This window comes from Theropithecus gelada, chromosome 8 (assembly GCF_003255815.1).
Source record: "Theropithecus gelada isolate Dixy chromosome 8, Tgel_1.0, whole genome shotgun sequence".
Lineage (NCBI taxonomy): Eukaryota > Metazoa > Chordata > Mammalia > Primates > Cercopithecidae > Theropithecus > Theropithecus gelada.
In genome coordinates this window covers 129,406,579-129,427,004 of record NC_037676.1, presented here as the reverse complement: position 1 = coordinate 129,427,004, position 20,426 = coordinate 129,406,579, and positions in this window count along the sequence as shown.

Below are 20,426 nucleotides of genomic sequence, written 5' to 3'. Positions count from 1 at the left end.
TGTCAAGTGGTCTGACTCATTAAAATGCCTTTTGGGACTTTCTATTTATTTATTTAAGTATGTATTAGTCACCTACTCTGTTCTAGACACCTTGCAGTTAGACACCTTAGATATTATAGCATACAAAGCGAGTTAGGGATGACTGTCAAGAACTGTGAAGGGTCTGAAACTTTATTTTACTTGCAAGCTAACAAGGTAGCCTGCTGCAGTGTCATAGGTATTGGCACATGGTATGAGATTTTGGAGTCAGAGACAAAAGACACCTGGGTACTTACAACAATAACAATAACCAGTAACTTCATTTTCTCAAGCCAATCCCTGGGCGTCAATTCCTATAGGGTGACATGAATAGGGCCATGTGATGCCCGCACACGTGATGCATAGTGTTACAGGAAAGAAATACTGAGTTTAGCAAATTTGAATCTTTTGTAATTGGCAATGCACATGCCTAATCGTCACCCCAGAGAGAGAGACATTACCTCTGTTATGTTGGACAGTAAAGAAACTTCTCTCTGCTTTGAAGGGACACATGATCTCTAGCTTCCTAGGCTTATACACAACCTTGGAAAATCACTTCAGAACAAAAAGAGGCAGGGCCTCTGTCTACAAGATGTGCAGAAATTCTGGAGACCCATAGAAAATTGTCTCTTAACAATGATGTGGTAAAGATAAGTTGCCTACCCAATATATACATATATATCTTTTTCACTTAGCAACAAAACCAAATATATGTCAAGCAGCAATGTACCTAATTGAAGACAATGTGGTAGCTGGAGCTCAAGCAGCCTTCTTGTAGCCTTACAGATTATAGCTACTTAGGCTGGTGTGGTGGCTCATGCCTATAATCCCAGTACTTTGGGAGGCCGAAGCGGGTGGATCCTGAGGTCAGGAAATCAAGACCATCCTGGCTAACATGGTCTCTAACTAACATAGAAACCCTGTCTCTATTAAAAATACAAACAATTAGCCAGGCATGGTGGCGGGCACCTGTAGTCCCAGCTGCTCGGGAGGCTGAGGCAGAAGAATGGCCTGAACCCAGGAGGCAGAGCTTGCAATGAGCCGAGATTATGCCACAGGACTCCAGCCTGGGCGACAGAGCAAGACTCCATCTCAAAAAAAAAGATTATAGCTACATAACAAAAAGGGTAAAGCATAAGGACAGGAGTCTAGGTCCCTGATGACTTTGTCGCATTTTTATAGCAGCTCTGGACTGCTTAGCTCTGAATTTGATGTAGGTGGATAAATATCATGTGTTTAAGCCATCATAGATCTTTTTAAAAAAAATCCCTTTTTTTATCCTTCAAAGCTCATTTCTTTTTTTTTCTTATCCTTCAAAGCTCATTTGATCTATATCCCATTTTCTTTTCAACAGGAACCCATCTGAAAAATAAATCCATAAACAATACAGATAATGGCTTAATTTGCTACTTCCCTGTCCCCAACATAAGAATGTGTGTACTTTAGAGATGCCTTAACCCAGGGGTATGACTTTTGAGGGAGAGGGGGTGATATCTTTACTGTTATTATTATTATACTTTTAAGTTCTGGGATACATGTGCAGAACGTGCAGATTTGTTACATAGTTATACATGTGCCATGGTGGTTTGCTGCACCCATCAATCCGTCATCTACATTAGGTATTTCTCCTAATGCTATCCCTTCCCTAGCCCCCCACCCCCCAACAGGTCCCGGTATGTGATGTTCTCCTCCCTGTATCCATGTGTTCTCATTGTTCAGCTCCCACTTATGAGTGAGAACATGTGGTGTTTTGTTTTCTGTTCCTGTGTTAGTTTGCTGAGAATGATGGTTTCCAGCTTCATCCATGTCTCTATGAATGACATGAACTCATCCTTTTTTATGGCTGCATAGTATTCCATGGTGTATATGTGCCACATTTTCTTTATCCCGTCTATCACTGATGGGCATTTGGGCCGCTTCCAAGTCTTTGCTATTGTGAACAGTGCTGCAAGAAGCATACATGTGCATGTGTCTTTATAGTAGAATGATTTACATTCCTTTGGGTATATACCCAGTAATGGGATTGCTGGGTCAAATGGTATTTCTGGTTCTAGATCCTTGAGGAATTGCCACACTGTCTTCCACAGTGGTTGAACTAATTTACACTCCCACCAACAGTGTAAAAGCGTTCCTATTTCTCCACATCCTTTCCAACATCGGTTGTTTCCTGACATTTTAATGATCTAATTAAACTAAACAGCTTCTTCACAGCAAAAGAAACTATCATCAGAGTATACAGGCAACCTACAGAATGGGAGAAAATTCTTGCAATTTATCCATCTGATAAAGGGCTACTATCCAGAATCTACAAAGATCTTAAACAAATTTACAAGAAAAAAACAACCCCATCAAAAAGTGGGAAAATGATACAAACAGACACTTCTCAAAATAAGATATTTATGTGGCCAAAAAACATATGAAAAAAAGCTCATCATCTCTGGTCATTAGAGAAATGAAAATCAAAATCACAATGAGATACCATCTCACACCAGTTAGAATGGTGATCATTAAAAAGTCAGGGGTGTGGCTTTTTAATGAGTTTTCCAATACCTTTAAGTTTGGTAAGGGAGGAACTTAACTGAAACATCTTATAATAATGCAAATAGCTTGTATGTCATAGCTTCTTTGTCCCTAGTGCTTAGCATGGACCCTGACATGCTTAGTTCCTCAATAAATATTGTTGAATGAATGAAAACACAATAGCATTTTAAAAATAAAAACTTAAGAGCAAAAGAAAAAAAAATGGGGCATGACCCACTTTGACCTGATCTACTACCTCCACTGCCTTGCAAAGTGTGACCCAGAAGATTTCATGTAAAACAAATCCTTTGTAATCCAAAACAGACTAGATCAGACAGAAAAAAAAAAGATATTTAAGTTAAATGGTTTCTGATTATCTTTTTTTTTACTTTTTAAGGAACAGTAGGTCATTTGTTCATTGGAAACATTGCTGTCAATTTAAATTAGGCCATCGTTTGAATAAATTGATATGGGATAATGAAGTTTCACTGAATCACTGAATGTCTACATATACTTTTTTCCTCTGGGCTAAATAATTTCAATTCCTCTAACCTTTTCTCATGAATTCTATTTTCTAGCTCTTAATCACTCTTTTGTTCTCCCATGAAATTGAATAAAAAAATGTTAACCAGTAACAAATATCACAGGATGATTTGTATATGAACATTAGCCCTATGTTCACCTTCAAATACATCATGCCATTGGTGGTGCTACCATCAGATTTAATATTTTATGATACACTAGAATACTTTTCTACCTTACTAATGTCTGGAATTGTCTCTTAGTTTATAGTAGTCTGTGGGTCCGTGATTCTAGCTATATAGATATTACCAAGTAGGCAAATAATTAGTATCAGGCAAACCAAACAGCAATTGGCAAATAGGATATTCTCATGTCTAATCTAGATATTTCATTTTTTCATTCATGAATCTACACATACATTCATTCCGTTGCCATGTATTATTTCCTTATTCTGTGACAGACTCTGAGCTAAATACTCGTATAGAGATAAAATGGAGTTCAGAGCAGTTCTCAGCTGTCTATTAAAGAAACAATTATAATAGAACATGATCAAGCACAAAGATATCAAGACAGGATGCTACACAAATATAAGAATGTACCTCAATGCAGTTGACATCTGGTGTCTTGAAGGATAAGCAGTTAGCCAGACAAGAAGAGATGATTGGTCAATTGCTACCTTGAGTGAAACTAACATAATATATTCTAGTGACTACAACAAAAGAGTTGTAAGTTTGAGGGGGATTGTTTTATCTGTTCTTGCCATGACACAGGACCATGACTGAAGTGCAGATCCTTCCCTGTGTACTATGTTAGATGCTAGAGATAGAGCAGAGAACAAGCTAAATATGGCCAGGGGCTTAATGTCTAGAGGAAGAGACGCAGCACTGAACTAATGGTTAAAATCAGAGTGACCTGTTTTTACTTAGGACATTCTGATTTTATTCCCTTTTTCTAACTTAATTAATAACCATGCCCCCTTTCACTGTTGAAAGTCCCAGTTTGAATAATAAAGTTATATGGTCATTGTTCTGGGACAATGTGATCATTGCTACCCTAGAGGTAATATAGAATAGGATGGGAGTTCTGGGGGAAGAACACCAAAAAGAAACTTCTAACCCAGTTGGTGGGCCAGTACACTGATATTACAGATGACATATTTCTAGAAATTTCCAAATGATAACAATGAGGCAAATCCCTTGCCAGATTTTTTAAAACCCCATACTATCCAAGTGGCTATTTTAATAGTCTGGTCTAAGCAAGCATTGATAAGTCGGTTACACTGGTGTGAAAATGAAGATATCAAGTGAGAAATCAAGTTGTGTTCATGAGAAGTCAGTTTTTCCTCTGTGCAATTAAGAGAGAAACACAATCAATAGTGTATGCTTTTGGAAGGGTAAAAATATCAATGGATTCACAAGATTAAGCAGGTTTCTGCTGGAAGAATGTTTGGGCTGCCATTGAAATGAATCCTGAAGCCACACAAATGAAAATCTATTTCAGAATTTCTTGCAGGACATGGAAATATTCAAGTAAAATGTTTGTGCATATTTAGAAAGACATTGATACACATATAATGACTCCAGGTATTGTTTCTTCCCCATTAAACGAATATAGATACCTTGGAAAACGAAACATGAACATTTAGATTTCAAAAGGCAAAACATACTTTGAGAGTCGATTGAATTGACAAACAACGTTGTATAAAAATGAACCTTATCTTCTCTTTGTGAGGTTGAGGGAGGGGTTCCTTGAGCTGAGAGTAATCCAGTCAGGAGACCCTAGCAAGCTAAAGAGGAACAGGGCTAAAGAGACATCTGTCCTCATTTATCCAATTATCATTCTCAATTTTCTGTAGCTACAGGTCCACTTCAGAAAAAAAGGACAGGCTCTGAGAAGAGTCAGGATGACTTTTAGAGGGTCAGGATTGGAAGAAGAAAGAAAGAGAGGAAAACAATATTTTTAGCATCTCTACATGTCGGGTACTGGGCTGAGTACTTGCCTTATAATACTTTTTTGATTTCAAGAATGACCCATTGGTAGATATGACCTGGGAAGGCCGTGGCTCAGGAAGGCTAAGTCTGAATTTAGACCATATACAGCTGATTGCAGGCACCTCAGTTAAAGCCCAGTTTAGTTAAACTCCAGTGACTGTATTATTTCTTCTCTTTATTCCTTAAGGCATTTCTGAGGTCAAAAAATAATTTTTGATATGTGACATTGGTTAAAAGAAAGGGGATTCCAGATGAGGAGACCATGGTGAATCAAGGTGTTATTTTATCCAGGGCTAAAACATGTTTATAAAAATGTATCTTAGAGTCTTCCATTATTGCCACAAGTTGCCACAAGCAGATATGTTCTTGCAGCAGAACAAAAAAAAAGAAAAAAAAGAAAAAAGAAAAAAAGATGAAATTAGAGAACATTATTATGTTTTCTACAAAAGAAGAACCAGAACATTAATCATGGGGCCTGTATCAGTTAGACTTCTTTGTTGCAAGCAATAAATGCCATTTTTGGTTCACTTAAGCAAACAAAGAAGGAAAAGCCGAAGAACTGAGTTGTAGGATGCACAAGAGCTGGGACAGCTTCTGGAATCAAGGAAGCAAAATGGCCATTTTTTTTTTTTTCTGGGAGCTATGATCAGCATAAAGATCTAAAGTGCAGAAAGAGAGAATCAAAAAGCTCCAGCTTGGATATGGGCCACCCCTTGATGAGTGGAGCAAGGTACCTTGACTGACAGTGACAGAGAGAGTTCTCCAGAGCAAAATCCATATTAAAAATCACATGATATCAACAAAGAAACATCTTACGACATCCCATCTCTTACTACTGTAGTTTAAATGTCCTTCCCCTGTATGTTAGCTTCCTAGGGCTGCCATGACAAAGTAACACCAATTGGGCAGTTTAAGAAAACCAAGAAATGTATTGTTTTATAGTTCTAGAGGCTAGAAATTTGAAATTACGGTGTCAGCGGGGCCATGCTCCCTTCTAGGGAAAATCTTTCCTTGCCTCTTTTTAGTTTCTGGTGGCTCCTGTCCATCCTTGTCTTTTCCCGGCTTCAGTCTCTGCTTCCATCATCACATGGATTTTTTCCCTGTGTGTGTCTGAGCACATGCTCTCTCCTTTTTAAGAATACCAGTCATTGGATTTAGAACACATCCTAATCTACTATGACCTTATCTTAACTAATTACATCTGCAAAGACCATATTTCCAAACAAGTTGTCATTTTGCACTTCAAGGTAGATGTGAATTTTGGGGTGATAATTTTCAAACCTTTATACTTTGTCTTCTTTTGGAATCATTTGGTTTTCTGTATCACAAACTAACTATCCTGTCCTCTAATTTACAAATAAAATGTGTTTTTATATAGAGTTATGGTTCTTTAAGGGTAAGGACAAGGTCATGTTCATCTTTGCTTGTTCAGCATCTAGTAGAGTGTCTGGTATATTGTAAGCACAAAAGCAGTTTATTGAATGAATGAATAAATAAACCAACCAGAAATGAATTATTCAACTAATAGGAGACACAAGGGAAAAAAAAAAAACTACAAAGGAATCAGGAATGGCACTTGGCATGTATCCCTATACAAGATTATAGAGTTCCATGGTCCTGTCATATACCCAAACAACACTACTGCAGAAACAGCAAATAAAAGCATGTTTCCTATTCCCCACAAGGGCTTATAATGGCCTGAATATTGAGAAAATTGACCTTGCTTCCACTTTGATTCTTACAAGTTCTCAGATAAAATAGACAATTTACAACTTCCATGTATTTTCTCTATATTTCTCAACTAGTTTGCCTTTTCCTAGTGTGATTACATCATGCAACCCTGTTTACCTCCTCTGGCCTTGGCCAACTTCCTTTACTTTCACACCCATTGCAAAGCGGTTTTGCTTTTCCTTCAAGGATTTTATTTTTATACCCTGCTTGTCTGTGCTTAATTTACATCTTCTCCTCCAGCTTCAAAGGTTTGCTGAGGCTATGACTTCACCTCCTTAACAGTGGTCACTTTCTTCTTTGAAGTTGAGTATTCATTTGAAGAGAGATGCTGTGTCTTTTGGCTCCTTCTCCTAATCCGTGCTGTCAGGAGATGAGGGAAAACACAGTTGCCCTAATGATTTGATAGGATAAGTCTGATACTTTCTGGATTTCAGGAACCAGTCCACTTCCCTGCTATGAATTGGAATAAGAGAGAAAAATGATTCTAATTTTAGGCTGAATCTTCAGAGGTTCTTTTCCTTAGGCATTGCTGTCATGGGAATGTTTGGGGGCATAAGTGGGGACATGAACATCCCTGAAAATTGCCTGGTGGGGACAGGCAGCAGGCTGTCTTTTATTGTTGACCCCTGATTCCCACAACGTAACCTTCCTCCTTTGCTGTGCCTGCCCTGATCGTACTTCGAGTTTACAATTACAATTTGTTTTTCATCCTGTTCCATGTCCTTGGAGAGAGATCACTTTGATGACGGTGCCAGAAACTAATTGTGAGGGGAACCAATTGTATGGGAGGATGAAGTCCATGGAGCCAGAGAGCCTCAGCATCCTGAAGAGAAGGGAGGTGCCATAAGGGAACATGTTTCCAGGGAAGACTCCAGGCTTCCTTTCCTGGAGACCTCTCAGAATAGGTTGTTCAGCCCTCCTACTGGAATTACTGAGTCTTATGTTTGGAAGGGACCATATTAAGCTGTGCTGTTTAAGTTCTTTAAGAGTGTGAATTCCCTGGGCTATGAGTTCCATGCTGTCTAAATCAATGGGCCGATGTGGTACCATAGAAGAGTTGGCTTAGAATCCGGTCAACTAGTGTCAGAATCTTGGGTCCTACCTCTGGCTGGGTTACTTTATTAACAATATTATCAAAAATACTAGCAAGCATTTATTGAGTACACATTATGGGCATGTTGTTGGGCTGAGTGCCTTACTCTCAACAGCTTAATTTATCACAATAATGGTTCTATGAGTAGGTATTATTATTGTTGTTGTCATTAGGTTTTACAAAATAGAACACAAATACATAAGGCACAGCTTCTAAGATCACAGAATTAGTAAAGGACAGAATTATTAGGGAAGAGCAAGGTCTTGCAAGTTCATGTGCATGCTTAACAACTACATAATACTGCCAAACACTGGACTACACATTTGCCAAGTCTTGTTTCCTCATCTGGAAAATGAAGACAATAATCCTATTTATAGATGTATAGGATTAAGTAAAATTGTTACTGGGTTGTGAAAGTGAGTAGCCAGTTACCTAGAATATAGGCTTTCAATATGATTGTCAGTGCTTTTTTATTTCCTCCCTTCTCTTTTTTGCAGACCGCAAACCTTAAATCTTACCTTGGGAGGCATCCTGTTCTACATGGTCATGGGAGATTGCTTGGTAATTTGTCCCAGTAGTTCCATGGGGCTACCGGCCTGTTTCCAGCCAGCCCCATGAGAACAAAGGCATTAGAGGTACTATACAAGGCTGCCAGGGATTCCCTGTCTACTCTGGGCACATCCTACTAAGCATGAGGCCCTGATACATGTTGGCCAGAGGAGGCTGCCTGCTGCTCCCCGTTTCACAATATCTTGATGAAATGTGGTTCAAAAGTGCACCAATGAGGCTTACACAATCTCCCACTCCTTCAGAATTAAGAAACTAAAGCATGTTTCCAGCTCCTCTACAGCCCAAATGGGGAATCCTATCAACTCCATAGCCCCTTGGAACTCCCAGTGGGGGAAACCTAAACCTGAGGCCCACTTTAGCCTTCTTTCCCTAAGGAGCTCTTATTGGCCTGCTCTATGAAATTCTCACCATGATCCTCCAGAGTCCATGCCCCTACTTTACACATAGAAAACTGATGCTCAGCAAGAATCAGTAACTTGCTCAAAATCACACATGAAGAATGCAAGCTAGAGCTGTCTGATTTCAAAACTCTTTACAATACTTCGCTTTCCATTATTTGCACTGGTCTGGCAGTCCAGGTGACAAAAATCTAGCAGAGCCATTTATTCATTCATTTACAAATATTTGTTAAGAATCAATGATGTCCTAGATATAGATGCTGGGGATACAGCAGTGAGTAAACAGAGCTTTTCTGTTCTCACCCAGAGCTTACAGTCAAATGGAATAGGAAACAAACAAGAAACAAACATATAGATATATAAAATGTCAGGTAATAGTAAGCACCAAGAAGAAAATACATGCGGCTGAGGAAGACTTCTCTGTGAAAGTGACTTCTGAACAGAAAATTGGATTAAGTAGGAAAGTGGTTCATGCAAATATCGGGGAGGAACAAAGCAGGAAATGGAAAATTCACAGCCTCTGATGCAGGAGTGTGCTTGCTGTGTTCGAGAAAGAGCATGGCGATAGCTAGAGACAGGCGGGTGAAGGAAAGTAGGAGATGAGGTCAGAGAGGTGACATTACAAATGGCCCATGCAAGGCCACTGTGGGGACTTGGCAGTTTTCTCTGAGAGAAATGAGCTGGGAATGAGGGGTGAAGTGGCTGGGACAGTGGTACATCTTCAGCAAGTTACGGTTCCAACACTAAGCAATGAAGGGGTTGGATTTCACTGGTGGTTGCCGAGCTGGCTGCACAGTGAATCTCCTAATGACTCAGTTAAAGCTGTGACTACCTGGAATCCACCACCAGAGACCGTGATTCAGTAAGTCTGGGGCGCAGGCTCTATTGATGGTTCTGATACTCAGATATATTTGGCAACCATTTCCCTAGACTCACTCTAAGACTTTGCTGATCAACGCCTCTGTTAATGACCCCAAATCTGTACATGGACAAGAGCTGTAAATACAATATGAAATATTAGCCAGTGTGAAAAGTCTTCTGTTATCTTATCTATGTAAGGATTTGCAGTATGATCTTATTACTTCTCTCTCTCATCACTTATTTTCTCCCTCTGAACATGCGGAAGAGATTAAATAGCTAAAGAGGGCAAATTACTACATTCTAATGCAGAAGGCTATCGGATTAAACCCTCTGTGTTTCTGTGTACCTTTTGATGGCCTGTGAATTGACTTAAACTGGAAACGTATTTACTATCTAAATAATCTGCTTGATATTCTGTAACATTACTCCAATTACTCATCCTTTCAATAAATTTAATCTATTGATTTGAGTGTCTTATTCTATTTCACACTCTCTCCTTTGCTCAAGAAAAGCCTCAGTAGTCTCATAATAAAGGTGAAATTAGATTTAAAATGCTCAGGGAATTTTTCTCCCCTCACACTTCTTTATTCCAAACCCAGATATGATATGAAGCATGAAAAATAGCTATATTTTCAAGAGAATCAATTTCAAATTTGAGAATTGACATGGATAGGTTTACCTACTGATTCATGTGCTGTGTTCTAGATAGCATTTTCGAAATGTGTGGTCACATGTGTGCCTAAATTTTTAGATGATTTTAGACCATAGATTTCTGTGGTGCCAGTCAGCAATCTCTATAAAACAAGAAGTAAATATTTTAGGTATTTTGGACCATATTGCAACATGGTCCACTGCAACATCTCTGTTGCCACTACTCAGATCTGCTGTGGCAGTGCAAAAGCTTTCATGGACAATATGCAAATGAATGAGCGTGGCTGAGTTTCAATACAATTGTATAGACAGAAACAGGTGGTATGCCAGATTTGGTAAGCAGGCTTTGGTTTGCCAAATCCTGATTTAGTCTAATTGTTATGTTTTTGTTTTTCTTTATATTTTAAATTAAGAAAATTAAGTCCCAGAGATGATATTTGACTTGGGTTGATTGTAGCACTGCTGAGACAGGAACCAGAGTCTTTTGACCCAGATCAATGCTCTTTCAACTGTACCAGGCTGCTCCTACTCAGGGGCTCACACTGATAGCGCAGGAGCTCCAGCTTCCAAGGCAGAGCTAGAAATGAGTTGAGTTCAAGCTGATTAGATCTTGATGTGGACATGAGTTGACTGTCCTCAACAGTCCTTGACTGTTGCCTGTCCTTCCTCTTCCCTTTCTGGTCGTGGTGCTGTGGGAGGCACTTCTCACCCTAATCTCTTTTAAGGGTACATTTATACCTTCTGCAACCACAACACTAAAAGAATCCAGAATATGTTTCTGAACCAGCTATGAAGACGGCATTGATGTTAGCCCCAACTGCACCTGCAAACGCAATCCATTATCCCTCTCTTTTGTTAATAACCTGTCCCTTCAGACAGGTCCCTACTCGCTTTCCTCTGAGGACAATTTTTACTCAGATGTACAACTGATTGCAGCTACAATTTCTCTCTGGGGCCTAAAACCCCATTCATCTTACTTTTTTTGAGAAGTGAGATAAAAGTAAGTGTATTGCTTATCTCTGTGGAACAGGAATTTCCAAGTTCCAATTTCCTGTGGATCCCACAATCTTGTCCCAAAATGTTAAATACATTTTTGTCTTCTTGTGGTGTTTATCTTCCTGTTTTCCTCTCACTTGCAATACTATAGATATTACATTTATTCTTTTTTTGCTCTTTCTTATATAAATCCCCCATATTAAGTTGACTTTTGATCTAAAGTTCTAGAATTTGCTGTGAAATTGTCACTTTCTGTTCTTTAATGAAGGTTGAATAGTCAACCTTAATGAAGGTTGAAAGACAATAGTCCTTTCTACCAACTGTGAATTTCTCTACTTCATGCTGCTGAGTCCTCAACAATGATTTCAAACTCCTTCCAACAAAGTAGTTCAAAGTACTCCTTTCCCCCGATTATATTGACAACATCCATATACATATATATATAGTTTTTGAAACAGACTCTCACTCTGTCATCTAGCCTGGAGTGCAGTGGCATGATCTCAGCTCACTGAAACCTCCACCTCCTAGGTTCAAGCAACACCCATATCTTAAGCTAAACCTTGAATCTCCAAATGGTTTATTTCCTACTCAACTCAGGAATAAAATTTAAAGAGATGACATTTGTGGCCATTTGTGGAAGTGCTTTGCAAATATAAAATGCTGTCACTTTTATTGTTTTCATTTTCAACATTTTTTCTAGGCTCCTTTATTTTCATGCCAACTGTCTGGATACTGGAATTTTAAAAAAACCTCAACAGATTTCCAGCATCTGGTTATTGGGCCTCTCCTTTCTTAAGTTCTAGGATTAAAATGTTCTTCACTCACTATTACTAAAAATTAATTCTCTTAAATTATTTTTAAAATGTTTGAAGGAAAATATAGTCCTGCCCTTTTAAGGATCAAAAGTCATTTGTATCAGCAGAAAAAAAGGTTGTAAAAATCCCATATGACAAAACCTGTAGTAAAACAGTGATCTTACATAAGTCTTTGCAAAATAAATTCTACCCAACAGAGTAGTTTAGAGGAAGAAATGATTTAGACCTGTGATTTCCTACAAATCTTTTCTAAATTGGAGTAAGAATTAGAACTACTGCAAAAATATCAGAAATGAATAGTGCTACTACTTATCTCTGTTCTTCCTCATCATGGCAGCCTATGAAAAAGCAAGCTGTGGCCATGAGTAAAATTATTCCGGTAAAATACATTGAGGTTGTATACTTATGTTAATGGTCTTCAAAAAAGCTTACTTACCCTAACATGAAAACAGTGAGTGGCTAGCCAGGTACAGTGGCTCACGCCTGTAATCCCAGCACTTTGAGAGGCCAAGGCAGGTAGATCACTTGAGGTCAGGAGTTCAAGACCAGGCTGGCTAATATGGGAAACCCCCTGTCTACTAAAAATACAAAAATTAGCTAGGTGTGGTGGTGCATACCTGTATTCCCAGCTACTTGGGAGGCAGAGGCACAGAATCGCTTGAACCCAGGAAGTGGAGGTTGCAGTGAGTCAAGATTGTGCCATTGCACTCCAACCTGGGTGACAGAGTGAGACCCTGTCTCAAAAGAAAAAGAAAAAAGAAAAAAAAAGAAAAGAAAAGAAAAGAAAAGAAAAGAAAAGAAAAAGAAAACAGTGTGCAGTTAACAGGGTCTCTTTGCAAACGTTAAGTCATATTTATTTTAATGCTGTATCAATTTCTGCCCTAGTTTTTGGTAGACTGATTCATAAACTAATCAGTTAACTAATTGATCACATATCATCATATGCAGGTAATGTGCTAGGCACTGTAATAGCAGGATCTGCTCTACGGGCAACACGGCTGTTACTAGCACCTGGCTTTACTGTAGTTACTCACATGAAGTTGCCTTGCCACCATTCCAAGGGCTTCATTATGGTCTTAAGACTGTTTGGGTTGCTGTAACAAAATACCTTAAACCTGGTAGCTTATAAACAACAGAAACGTATTTCTCACAGTTTTGGAGCCTGGGAAATCCAAGATGAAGCACTGGTAGATACTGTGTCTAGTGAGGTCCTCTATCCAGGTTGAGAGAACAGCAGCCTCTTGCCATGTCCTCAAATAGTAGAAGGGATTAACTCGCTCTCTGCAGTTTCTTTTATGAGGGCATAAATCCCATTTGTGAGGGCTCCACCCTCATGACCTTATCACTGCCCAAAGGCCCCACTTCTTAGCACCGGCACCTTGGAGGTTAGGATCTCAACATGTGAATTGTAGGGGGCACAAAATTTAGACCATGGCAATCAATTCTCCCATTTTATTATTTCTATGTGCATAGTCCATTCTGCTGACAATAAAGGAATACATTAGTTCCAATACCATCCAATGTTCTAATTGGTGAGCTATCTCTTATTCTTCAAACCTCAATCTACATCTACTGAGATCTACTATGGGCCTGATGACAGGTAGATACTAAGAATACATGAATTAAATAAGACTCCTTCTGGGCTAAGGTGTGAGGATCACTTGAGGCCAGGAGTTCAAGACCAGCCTGGGCAATGTAGTAAGACCTTGTCTCTACTAAAAATTAAACATTAGCCAGGCTTGATGGTGCACACCTATAGTGCCAGCTACTCAGGAGGCTGAGATGGGAGGACCACTGGAACCCAGGAGGGTGGAGGCTGCAATGAGCTGTGATTGCCCCATTGCACCCCATCGTGGATAACAGAACAAGATCATATCTCAAAAAAAATTCTCCTTTAAGTTGAGAAATATACTTGTGAGCAAAGAACTGTCATACATTGTGACATATACTTTATGTATATTTCACATGGTGAAGGGCAATCTTCCCTGAAGAAATGACACTTGATTTAATCTTGTAGGTAAACAGGCATATTACAAATCTTTCATGAGGGTAGCTCCACCAACTGATAGATCCATTTTCAAAACTATAAAATCAAACCTTGCCTGTTGCTTCAGACTTCAAACACATTCAAATGCTTCTTCTATCCCAAAGTCCCTCCTCAGTGACAATTGACTACTATTCCATGACTAGACTAAGTACAAAATTCTTTTACTGCTGAGAAATATTTGTATCTGTTTCAGACACTATCCTAAATGTTGCAGGTGACTTTTGAGCATTATTTATTTGAAAGTCGCAGCATTTCTCTTTATTATTTCTCCAGTAATTTTCACTGGGTCTCTTTGAAAATAGGTCTCTGTTGCTTGTCTGACTTGATAGATTCCATTCTTATACAGTAAATTCTATGTAACTCTAAATTTCTCAACATCTTTCTTTGAGCGCCATGTTTTTCTCACTTACTGTTCCAGTTGCATGACAGATTCAGGAGTTTGATGCAGGTGAACAGTAGGAAAATTATGAAGAGAGTGGCTGGGTGCGGTGACTCATGCCTGTAATCCCAGCACTTTGGGAGGCCAGGTGGGTGGATCACTTGAGATCAGGAGTTTGAGACCAGCCTGGCCAACATGGTGAAACCCTGTCTCTACTAAAAATACAAAAATTAGCTGGGGGTAGTGGCGGGCACCTGCAGTCCCAGCTACAGGAGGGAGGCTGAAGTGAGAGGATTGCTTGAACCTGGAAAGTGTAGACTGCAGTGAGCCGAGATCGCACCATTGCACTCCAGCCTGAGTGACAGAACGAGACTCTATCTCAATGAAAATAATAATAATAATAATAAATTAAAATTATGAAGAAAGAAACACAGAGAAGAGGAGAGGCCAGAGGAGGAATTTCTCTGCTGTAAATGGAAGTAAAAAGTAGCAATTTTAATGATGATTTAGGCATCCAGATCTTCAGTAGGAAAAAGTTAGGCATTCCAGCCACAAGATGCAGAGAAGCACAGGACAGAGCCTCAAGAGGGAGAGAAGAGCAGGGCAAAGCCTCTGAGGCAGGAGAGGAAGATGCCAACTTAGGAGGACACCTCTGTAGGAATGTCTGGACCAGCAGTACACATGGGGTGGAGGCAGGAGGTGAAGCTGAGGAAACAAGGTTTGGGGGGAATTTTTTAAAGGGGTAGTCAGAGAGACCGTTCTGATAGGAGATATGTGAAGAGGCATCTGATTATGAAGTGTTTTATATGCTATGCTGAGGATTTTGAGCTTCATCTTTAACATGGGAAATTTAGGAAAGATTTTAATGGTGCAATGAAGCTAGGAGATAATGCATTTTTTTTTCCTTAAATTACTTTTGGTGACAATAGTTAGAATTGAAGAGACTCAAAAATTACAGGGCTGGGCAAGTTGGCTCATGCCTATAATTCCAGCACTTGGGAAGGCCGAGGTGGAAGGATGGCTTGAGGCCAGGAGTTCGGAAGCAACCTGGTCAACAGAGTAAGACTTGATCTCTACAAAGGAGAAATAAAATAATTATCCAGGCGTTGTGTCGTACACTTTCATCCCAGCTATCTGGGAGGCTGAGGTGGAGAATCACTTGAGCCCAGGAGTTGGAGGCTTTAGTGAGCTGTGATCACACCACTGTACTCTAGCCGTGGCAACAGAGCAAGACCTTGCCTCAAAAAACAAACAAATAAACAAAGAAGAACAATAGGTTTGGAAGATATTGAAAAAGTCCTCAGTAGAAACTAAATTGGGGCGGGAAATGAAGAAATATTTTAAATGGGTGGAATCACCCAAAATCATCCAAATTTAGTTTAGAAAGACATGGCGGACCGATTTGATTCATTCATCATTAATCGTGATTCATTCATCCATTTCTTTTTTTTTTTTTCATTCATTCATTTCTTCCACAAATATTTTGACTGCCATGTGGTAGGCATGCATGTGTTGGGCAGTGAACCAAACGGATGCCCACTCTCATTTGGTTTATAGCCTAGAAGGATAAAAGTATAAGAAGTAAATATAATTGCAGAGTTACTAATTAATAAGTACAATATATAGTTAGATAGAAGAAATAAGACCTAGCATTTGATAGATCAATAGGGTGATTATAAGTTAACATTCTTCTATTATATATTTCACAAAGTTAGAAAGTAATTTGAATGTCCATAGCATAAAGAAAAGGTAAAACACTTAAGGCGATGGATATCCCAGTTACTCCGATTCGATCTTTATGCACGATATGAATGTATCAAATTATTACATGTACTCCCAAAATATGTGCACCTATTATGTATTGTTAAAAAATAATAAAAACAAATAAAGTGTTAACATAGGGTTGACAAGACTGTTTTTTTAATGGGGTGGTTCAAAAGACTGTTCTGATAAGGAAATACCTGAGTAGGCACCTGAAAGAAGTGAAGGAATGAGCCCTGTGACATATTCAGGACACAGGTTTTCTGAACAGAGTCATGGTACAATCACAGTCCCTAAAGCAGTGCATGCTGGGAAGGTGTTTTTGTGAGAGGAGGAGCAGTTCGGAGGGTACTGCGTATTCAGAGATTGTCTTTTGCCTTCAGTGTCTCTTTTCTTTTTCCCCAGTCATAAGACCTCCCTTGCTCTCTCTCAGAGTCTAGAACGTCCTGTTGGAACCTGCTGGAGTTCTAAAGGCATGTGATGTCCTGGATGTGACTGACCAATGGACACAGCAGGTATTTGAAGGGTTTTGATGCTTCCTTTCTGTTTTCAGTGCTATTTTTTGCTTTACTTCTTTTACAAAATTTTCCCCACAGAGGCTATTTATTACACAGCAGCAGCCAGCATGCACCAAGCAGAATTGCTTTTCATAATAAACCTATTCATCTTCTGGCATGTCAGAAATTTCTCAAATTGATACTTATAATAAATATGATTAATAACACATTGTATTTCAGTTGTTGCTGTAAAATAATTGGGAACAAATATCATATTGTGATGTTGACAGTGTTGGGTTGGTTGGTGCCAAACAGTGGGAGCAGCCAACTGTATTTCATTAACAGCCACATTGCTACAATGCTATTAAGTTTTTCATAATCCCTTTTACTCAAGGTTGGTCATTCATTCTGTTAGACAAATTCTTGCAATAATCACACTGGAAGTAAATCTGCCAGCAACAATCTCAGCAAGATGGGTTCTCACAGGGACATTAGGTACCCTGCCTGTGAAATATGCTAGGCAAGTATTGCAATGTTGGGCTTGTGGATTAAGGACTAATCAAGGAGCATGAGAAAGACACCAGGACTAATAGACATATAAATGGTGAACCTGAATTTGAAGTGGCAGGAGAGGGAGAAAAGGGCATGGCTTTTAAATGAAGGTAATATGCCTCATGACCCCTCAGGCTTTTCCAACCTCACCAGCTTCCTCCTTTGTCATATTTACTGCTCCTGCCACACAGTTACTTGTTGTTCTCCAAACACATTAAACTGTCCCACGGCTCCTCATATTGCATTTGCAAAATGCAATTTTCATTTCTGTATATTCCTCCCAACCCCCTTAAAAGTATAGTAAACTCTTATTCATCCCTCCGAACCTGTTTTAAGCTACATTTCCTCCTTGAAGCCATACTAGAACACTTGCCTACTCCTTCCACAGGGCTACCATGAAACTATATGCATTTGTCAATTACTATGTATTTTACACTGAATCACAATTAGTTGGTTTTCATGTGTGTCTCTCCTACACAATGAGTTCTTGGAAGCAGGGCTTACACTTAGTACAAAGCAGATGCTCGGCTCAGAGAAAGTGCTCACTAGATAATTCTTGAACTGAACTAAACTGAAGGGGACATAGAAACAGTCTGGGCAAAGAAAGGAACCAGAATTGCTGGTCATTCCAGCGACAGGCACAGAATGTCCCTTCCGTACAGTGTGCTAAAGGCCTGCCAAGGACCCTAGATGCTTTAAAACATTTTTCGGCTGTGTGTGGTGGCTCACGCCTGTAATCCCAGCACTTTGGGAGGCTGAGGCAGGTGGATCACCTGAGGTCAGGAGTTTGAGACCAGCCTGGCCAACATAGTGAAAACCTATCTCTACTAAAAATGTAAACATTAGCTGGGTGTAGTGGCATGCGCCTGTAATCTCAGCTACTCTGGAGGCTGAGGCAGGAGAATCCCTTGAGCCCAGGAGGTGGAGTTTGCAGTGAGCCGAGATTACACCATTGCACTCCAGCCTGGGCAACAAGAGTCAAACTGTCTCTCAAAACAAACAAACTAACAAACATTTTTCATGGTTATACCCATGTATGTGTACATGAGAAGCGCAGAGGAGTAGCCCAGAATCACAGATTCTGTGATAGCTAAGAATCACAGGATCTTAGCTTGGGATGAATTTTTTAGATAATTTTTCCCAAATCTGCTTCAAATCACTTTGATAGCATTAAAATAATTGAGATTCCTGAGCCCAATTGTTGACTTATTGTATCATTCATGTATCTATTTAACAGCCATGTACTGAACATTCTTACTTGTGAGGATGCTGGGGTAGGCATCAGGTACCAAGTACTGAGTAAAGCTAACATGGGCCCTGAATTAATGTAGCTTATAGTCTTAAAGCAGGGAGGAGGGGGTCAGACAGCCATTAATCAATTAATCACACACAGTGTGATTATATAAATATATAATCATACACAGTGATTAAGAAATATTTCAGGGTGCTATGAGTATGTCAATGGCAGGATCTAACCTTGTCTGAGCTGAGTTCCAAAAGATAAGTAGAAGTCAAATTGATGAATGTAGATGGAAGGGTGAAAAACATCAGGCAGAGAAAACAGTTTGTTCCAAGACCCTGCACCCAGAAGGGAATTTGAAGCTGGGTGATATCTGAAGCATTGAAGGCAATCCTGTGTGGTTGGAGCATAGAGGGAGGAAGCTGGAGAGGGTGAGACCAACAAGGAACGTTTAGACTATATTATAGAGTTTTTATTTCAGTCTTTGTTGTAAGAGCTACAGAAGGCCTCCTAAGAGATTTTATCAAGAGAGTAAATGTTGAGTCATAGTTTTGTTTAAAAAGATTGCTCTGGTGGCAGTAGGAAGAAGAACTAGTATAGAGTCAGGCTGGCAAGTCAAGGGTTCCTGGCAGTGGTCTATGTGCTTGTAAAAGGATAGTAATAGTGATGATAGAAAAGTTGGTGGATGTAAGAGATATTTAAGAGGATATATTGACAGGAATTGGTGATGGATTAAATAAGCATGAAGTGGAAGATGAAGATAGACTATAGAGAATGACAACCTTTTCTGGAGCAAATGAATAAATGTGAGAAATCATTACCAAAATAAAGATTTGGTGAGAATAAGAGTGTCTTAGTCCCTTTAGAGTTGCTCTAACAGAATACCTGATCTGGGTAATTTATAAAGGGAAAAAAAAGGTTATTTGGCTCACAACTCTAGTGGCTAGAAAATCCAAGAGCATGGCACTGGCATCTACTCAGCTTGCAGAGGGTTATGTGCTACCTCATAACATAGCGAAGGAAAAAAAAAAGTCAAGAGGGAGCATGCAAAGACAGCAAAACACGAGGAGAAGCGTCACAACAACTCATTCTTGTGGTACCTCATTCAGTCCTGCAAGAGAGGTCATTCACTCCCACAAGACAATATTTATCTATTCACGAGGGATCTGCCCACAGGACCCAAACACTTCCCTCTAGGTCCCACCTCCCAACACGGCTACATTGAGAACCAAGCCTCAACATAAGTTCTGGTGGTGACAAACCATATTCAAACCATAGTACAGTCTCTCTAGATTTGAGAAAACTTCTAGGGTCTGTATTTTCAGCAAGTATTCCATGTGATTCTTGTTAGCCAACATGGCATGGGTACAGAGACTGGCATTCAAGAATCTCTGGTCATATATCCTTCAACAACCCCTTAAATTGTCAGTTCTCAGTGAATGTTCAGTGTTCCTATGTTTTACCTGCAAATATGTGTCTGAATCTCAGTTCTTCTTGACACCTATTTATTTCCAGCCTTGTTTGAGTCTCTAGCTTAGGGTTGTTGTGAGGATTATATAAGGCTAGTTATTCAACTCAGAAATATTAAGTTCCGGCCGGGCGCGGTGGCTCAAGCCTGTAATCCCAGCACTTTGGGAGGCCGAGACGGGCGGATCACGAGGTCAGGAGATCGAGACCATCCTGGCTAACACGGTGAAACCCCGTCTCTACTAAAAAATACAAAAAAAAAAAAAACTAGCCGGGCGAGGTGGCGGGCGCCTGTAGTCCCAGCTACTCGGGAGGCT